Source organism: Elaeis guineensis, chromosome 6, assembly GCF_000442705.2.
Source record: "Elaeis guineensis isolate ETL-2024a chromosome 6, EG11, whole genome shotgun sequence".
Lineage (NCBI taxonomy): Eukaryota > Viridiplantae > Streptophyta > Magnoliopsida > Arecales > Arecaceae > Elaeis > Elaeis guineensis.
The window spans coordinates 21,336,930-21,344,354 of record NC_025998.2 but is presented as its reverse complement, the minus strand read 5'-3'; the positions used below and the strand labels follow the sequence as shown (position 1 = coordinate 21,344,354).

At 36.3% G+C, this 7,425-nt stretch overlaps 1 non-coding gene across 1 annotated transcript; it reads right to left on the bottom strand.

The window, feature by feature from the left end:
- Window positions 1–566: 566 nt before the first annotated feature.
- Window positions 567–672, bottom strand: LOC114914335 (small nucleolar RNA R71). The gene has a single exon (XR_003801227.1). It is a non-coding gene; the product is annotated as a small nucleolar RNA R71 (small nucleolar RNA).
- Between the last annotated feature and the right edge of the window lie 6,753 nt (window positions 673–7,425).

Sequence of the window (7,425 nt, the reverse complement as noted above, 5' to 3'; positions counted from 1 at the left end):
TGTAATTAATATCTAACCGTAACTAATTCTTCTCTCTTCTTAGCTTTAGGACTCCTTACGTTCTCTTTTTTAGAACTCTTTTCTCTCTTTCTTCTCTTTTTCTCCTTTTCTCTTCCAAAAAAAAAATTACTGAAATTAGAACTAGATTAGAATGAATGATTCAAACAAATCGAGTTAGGACCATGTACCCCAAGGATAATGAACCACCACAATAATTGAGGGAGTACTTTACTCCTCACCTTACACCTATTCTCCCTGCATCCAAGTACCACCTGTAGAGGCATCGCACTATGAGATTAAGTCCAGTATGATCCAAGAGCTTCCATCTTTCTATGGACTTAGTAATGAAGATCTGTACAAGCATCTGGATAAATATTTTAAGATTTGTTCAACTATCAAAATCCAAAATTTCTTGGATGATGCCCTTAGGTTAAAGCTATTCCCATTCTCTCTTAAGGATAAAGCCAAATATTGGCTAAACTCTTTAGACTCGATCACCATTTTGACCTCAGATCAACTTCAATAAGAATTCCTAAAGAAGTATTTTTCTATAGAAAAAACTAATCAAATTAAAAAATTCATAATCAATTTTTTTCAGATGGAAGGGGAGATGTTCGATGAGACATGGGAGAGGCTCAAAGACCTCATTCGAAAATATCCTCACCATGCCATTCCCAAATGGCAACTTGTCCAATACTTTTATGATGGTTTGTCAGAAAAGCTTAGATAAATAGTTGACTCGTGTTGTGCTGGGATGTTCATGCTTAAAAGTGAGCATGAGGCCTGATAGCTCTTTGAAACTCCAAGTGAGAATTCATTGCATTACATGTTTAGAGAAGCTCCCACATCGAGACTCAAAAAAAGTGGGTTGTATGAAGTGGGCCAATCGGTAGACATCCACAACAGGGTGGATAAAATATTCTCTCAAAAACTTGATCGATTATTGCAAGTCGGTTACACCACCTCTTCCCCATCAATGCAAGTATAAGATACTTATTTGATCTATTCGAGTCCCATCCATTTTGTAGGTAATTGTCCAATTGCATACCAATTTTCTGAGTTCATACACGAGCAAGTCCAGCAAGGTCAAACCCAACCAACTTGTAAACTAGAAAACGATCCATATTCAAACACATATAACCCCGACTGGAGAAACCACTCGAATTTTTTCTAGAGACTACAACCAAGGATTGGCCCTGCAACACGTAGACCCAACTATCAGAACCCTACATATAGGCAAGGACCATACTACCAAAATGCCCCTCAACCATCCACCACGGTCTATGACTCAGACTTTAAGGAGAAAGTCTTGAAAGCACTAAAACGAATAGAAGTCAACACTCAGACCCTTCACTCCCACATGCAATCCATCACTAAGCTAGAGACCCAAATCAGTCAACTAGCGACAGCATTTAGTAGAAGGGAAGGAGAAAAATTACCTAGCCAATCTGAGAGAAACCCGAGGGGACAATTCATGGTTGAAAGCTTCGATGCCCCCAAAATTTTTTCTGAACGCATCAAATCAGTCATGACTCTTAGAAATAAGAAGGTCATCGACACAATTAGTAAAATCAATAAGACCGACCCAGAAACATAAATCTCGATCATAACTCCCAAAGAAAGTATGCCTCATCAAACAGGCTAGCTCTGTCTTCCAACACGTTATCCCTCTAAAGCTTAAAGATCCAGGTACCCCTATCATTTTCTGCATTATAGGGGACTTTCACTTTAAGCAAGCTCTCTTGGATCTAGAGGTAAGTGTGAACCTTTTACCTGGCTTGGTATATGAACTCTTTGGGTTTGAAGAACTGAAACCCACATCGGTCACCTTGCAGTTAGCCAATAGATCAATTAAGACACCATATGGGATGCTCGAGGATGTTTTGATCAAGATAGATGAGTTTTATTTTTTGATTGATTTTTTAGTCCTTGATATGGAATTGAGTGGCAACCTGAGACAAATTCTCATTATCTTAGGCAGACCCTTCCTAGCTATGGCAAATGTGTGCATCAACTATAGGACAGGAGTCATAGATATATCATTTAAGAATAAGAAACTGAGACTGAATGTATTTGGTGTGTCTCAGGGTCCATCAACGAATAGTTGCTTCAGAATAGATACATTTGAAAATATCATAAAGGAAGCAACGTCAATGATTTTTGCACACGATTCTCTATACACTGATTTGGCACACTTTGGAGTGGATGACCAGATATAGAGGGAGATAGCAAAGAAGTAAATAGTCTAGTTGATACACCTTACACTAAAATCACTCCCCCATGAACAATTAAGTATGAGCCATTACCCACATTAGCCAGTACACCCACTGCTCCATCATTAGAATCATCATCTGTGCTCGAATTGAAGCCACTTTTGGTCATGCTCAAATACATGTTCTTAGGATCCAATGACATCCTTCCGATGATCATTGCATTAGATTTGACCCCGAATTAAAAAGCACAATTGATTGGTGTTTTGAAGGAACACAAAGAGGTTATCGATTGGTTTATTATCGATCTAAAGAGAATTGATCTCTCCATCTATATGTACCACATTCATTGTGAGGCAAATGCCAAACCCCACTGAGACATGTAGAAAAGATTGAACCCGAACATGCAAAAAGTAGTGAAGAAAGAGGTGGTAAAGTGATCAGATATTAGAATCATCTACCTCATATCCAACAGTAAATGGGTTAGCTCCACCTAAGTAGTACTTAAAAAATCAAGTATTACTATGGTGGAGAATGAAGAAGGTGAACTACTTTCTACTCACATACCATCTAGTTGATGAGTGTACATTGACTATAGAAAACTAAATGTTGTTACTAGGAAGGATCATTTTTCATTACCCTTTATCGATCAAATCTTAGAACGACTAGCGGGTCAATATTTTTTCTATTTTTTGGATGGTTATTTGGGATACAATCAAGTATCTGTATTCTCGGATGATCAAGAAAAGATCACTTTCACTTGCCCTTATGGCACCTTCGCTTTTCGATATATGCCATTTGGTCTCTACAATACACTTGCTACATTCAGCGGTGCATCCTGATCATTTTTTTTAGATATGGTGGATAAATACCTCGAAGTTTTTATAGATGATTTCTTCATATTTGAAATCACCTTTGAGGATTATCTCCATAACCCTTCAAAGTACTTAAGCATTGCATGAAGACAAATCTAATTTTAAGTTGAAAAAAGAGCCATTTCATAGTTCAAGAAGAAATTGTATTGAGACACATTATATCTGAAAAAGGGATTGAGATAGACAAAGTCAAAATTGAGGATATCTCAAAACTACCACCCCCCACCTTGGTTCGATAGTTACGATCCTTCTTAGGTCATGTCGGATTTTATAGATGCTTCATCAAATACTTTAGCAAGATCTCGAGACCATTGTGCAATCTGCTGGTTGAGGATATACCATTTATTTTTGATGAAGACTGTCTGTAAGCCTTCCACATGCTACGAATAGCCCTGATAATAGCACCTATAATGAAACCCCTGATTGGTCCCTCCCATTTGAGATCATGTGTGACGCTTTCGATTTCACAATAGAGACTGTCTTAGGTCAAAGAATCAACAAAGAGCCACATGTGATCTACTAGGTTAGCAAGACTCTGTCCGATGCCTAATTAAACTACACAACAAAAAAAGAGCTACTAGCGATAGTGTTCACCCTCGAAAAGGTTCGTTCATATCTGTTAGGGTCTAAGGTTTTAGCATATTCTGATCACATGACTCTGAAATATCTGCTCTCAAAAAAAGATATTAAATCACGATTGATCAGATGGATCCTTCTACTACAAGAATTTGATATAAACAATTGAGACAAGAAGGACATCGAAAATGTGGTAGCTGATCACATTTCTAAAATCTTAGTTGAACACATGATGGATACAGATGAGGTTAAGGAGACATTCCCTGACCAATAACTATTTGCAATCTCCTTTGATAAAACCCCATGGTCTGCCCATATCATTAACTACTTGGCAACAAGGCAAGTACCTTCCCATTGGATAAAATAGTTCTCATGGGTCAAACATTATTATTGGCAGGAATCCAAATTGTTCAAATATTATCCTGACTAATTTATTCGACGTTGTATCCCTGAGAGTGAGTATCAAAGTATACTTATCTTTTATCACTCTCATGCATACGGGGGATACTTTAGTGAGAAAAAAATGGCCACGAAAGTGCTACAAAGTAGGTTTTACTAGCCAACATTATTAAAGGATGCACACAAATTTTGCCATAAGTGCTTTACTGTCAGCAAACGGATCATATTTTTAGAAAAAATATGATGCCCCTATCCCCCATCTTAGTCATGAAAGTTTTTGATGTATGGAAAATTAATTTTATGGGACTCTTTTCTTCCTCTTACGGATACGAATACATCTTGGTTGTGGTAGATTACATATCTAAATGGGTAGAGACTATGGCAACTTGGACGAATGATCACAAGATAGTAATTAGATTCATTCAACAGAACATCATAAGCCGATTCGGTTGCTCAAGAACCATTATCAGTGATAGGGTGCACACTTCACGAATAGATACTTTGAAAGTTTAATGAAGAAATACTAAATCACTCATAAAGTTGCCACACCGTACCACCCCAAAGTAGTGGCCAAGTTGAAGTATTCAATGAGGAGATCAATCAAATTCTCAAGAAGATGGTTAGGTCAAATCGAAAAGATTGGTCTGGATGATTAGATGATTTATTATGGGCCTACCGCACCGCATATAAGACCTCGATAGGAATGTCTCCTTACCGGCTTGTTTTCTAAAAAGCCTGTCATTTGTTAGTAGAGCTAGAACACTGTACATTTTGGGCCATAAAGCAATTCGATTTCAACATGAAAGATGCGGATAGTAATAGAAGACTACAATGAACGAATTAAAAGAGCCGCACAATAAAGCATACGAAAGTTTACGAATATATAAGGCTGAACTAAGGCTTATTATGAAAAATGTATTTTACAAAAAATGTTCAAATCTAATCAACAAGTGTGGCTTTATAACTCGAGGTTGTAATATTCTCTGAAAGACTCCACTCATGCTGGGATGGACCGTACGTCGTAACTCGGGTATTTTCTTATAGAGCAATAGAAATCAAAGATCCTAAATACAAAAATACCTTCTAAGTGAATAGCCAACGATTAAAACATTATGTGGATGAAATCAAAGATGGTGAGTAAGTTGACTCGATTGATTTATGGAACGCAGTCTATATATGAAACTGAACACAGTCTAGCTAAAGACGTTAAACTTAGCACTTATTGGGAGGCAACCCAGCTTATGTATTTTTTTTTAATTTTTTTTTTCATTCCATAGGAATCCTTGAGAAAGATATTAACCAAGTTGGGGGGCACATCACATCTATGCCAACTAGAGTCAAGAACACACCACGCATAGCAATGAAAGATCTCTTACCCAACAATGAATGCATACATCAAACTCTGGTGGTATCCTTTCTTGTTATATTTTATTTTGGCTTTGTTATGCTTCTCTTCTTTCATTAGGGATAATAAAAATTAAGTTGGGAGGAGAAGAATAACTAATTTAATTGAGTCCTCAAGTATAGTCAAAAATCATTAATCTTGTATATCCAAATTTTGTCTTGATTTAAAGTTAATTAGGCATCCTAATCAATGAATATTTAATGATTTAGATAATTTTAGAGACACTAAGGGGCAAATTATTAAGAAAATATAATGAATGGTAGGTTTTAGATCAAGTCAAATTTTGGAGTGATTCTAGAACTCTTTTCTTATCTATCTCAATGAAGAATCTACTTCATGAGGATATGGATGGAAAAATCGAGATATGTAAAAATTCTCTTTATTTTTTTTAAAAAAAAATTTAGCATTGTCTCATTAAGTAATCGGGTCTCTTCATCTAAGTGCTGTGGCTCACGTCAAAAGGTGGGGATGTCAAGAATTCTGTTATAGAGTCAATCTCATCTCATAGCTTTTTTTAGACTCGAGTTAGTAAGTCTGAGGGATATTTTATACTTAAAACTCTAAAGTCAATTGGCTTGAGAGTCATTGATCGAAAGCTTGTTACAAGGATCAACTAAAAAGCTCAAGAGGCTAAGATATTGCACTAGACTCTTTTTAAAAAAATAAAAATAAATAAAAATAAAAATAAAAATAAAAAATCATAATAGTAGATAATAAAAAAACTAAATTATAAAAAGATAATAAATCTAGCTTACATCAAGTTAGAGGACTTAAAGAGTAGAGTGGAGAGTTGGTGAAAGAACATCTTCAATAATTTCTATGGCTAACACTCAATCACTTACTGAGTTGAATTAGTATTCTAATAAAATATCTTTTTAATGATCTAGTCAGATATCAACTGCCTTTAGGAGTGTGTAGGATAACTTTTAATTCAAGGATGAGTCAGTGCATATTGCTGATTTATCTATTTTACTCGAGGATGAGAAAAGTTCAAGCTAGGAGGTGTGATAAATACTTAAATTAAGTCAGACATATTATTTTATTTAATTACTCATTATTTATTAAAAATTTGATACTCTCTAGTTTATTTTGTAGAAAATTAAGAGAATGGGCCGATACAAGCAAAAAGAACTCAATTTGATATAGATTCAAGTGAACCAGGCAACTAGCTCAAGGGCTAATCAAATCCGAGTGTGAACATGATTTATTTATGAAGAGATCAGATATAAGCTCTCAAGATCAAAGACCAAGAAGTAACTTCTCTAATTAAGGGTCCAGATTAGAGGATAACATTTCATCCAGATCCAAGTGTAAACACAAATAATCAATCAATGGAGAATAAGCAGAGCACTCCATCTAATGGCTCACTTTGAAGGCATCACTCCAAAAAGCCTAGAAGCAACTTGGCATCACATCCAAAGCCCTTAAGTGCCACCTCAACCTAATTTTAGTGTGAAATTTTTCATGTGAAGGAAAAGAAGGAAAGAAGTGCTGCCCCAACTCAAGTCTCACACCCCACCTCCTCTCCTCTATTTTTCATGCCATATTCCACACCCTTTGGTGTTGAAACCTTTCTCATCAAAACTCCATGTGCCTCCTCTCAAAGTCCTCATGCAAAAGAACTCCTAACATCCAAGATTTCACGCAGCTTATTTCTTCATGCTAAACCCTAACAACCCACTCCCTCTTCTATAAATGAAGCCTCATGTTCTCCTCCTTTGATAGATTCTCAACACTCTAAAGCCTCCATCCTTTCCTCACATCCTCTCCATAGCCGCCATCCTTTCCCCCTCTCTTCTCTATACCCAAGAAGTCTAGGGGAGGTCCTAACCCTAGCATTTCTTCTATCAAATTTAGGAGAGATCCTAATCCTAATGCCACTATCCTTCTTTTTCATTATCTCCATACTTCCATCTATCTTTCTTTCTTAAAGTTTTTAGATCAAGCCTTCCAGCTATCC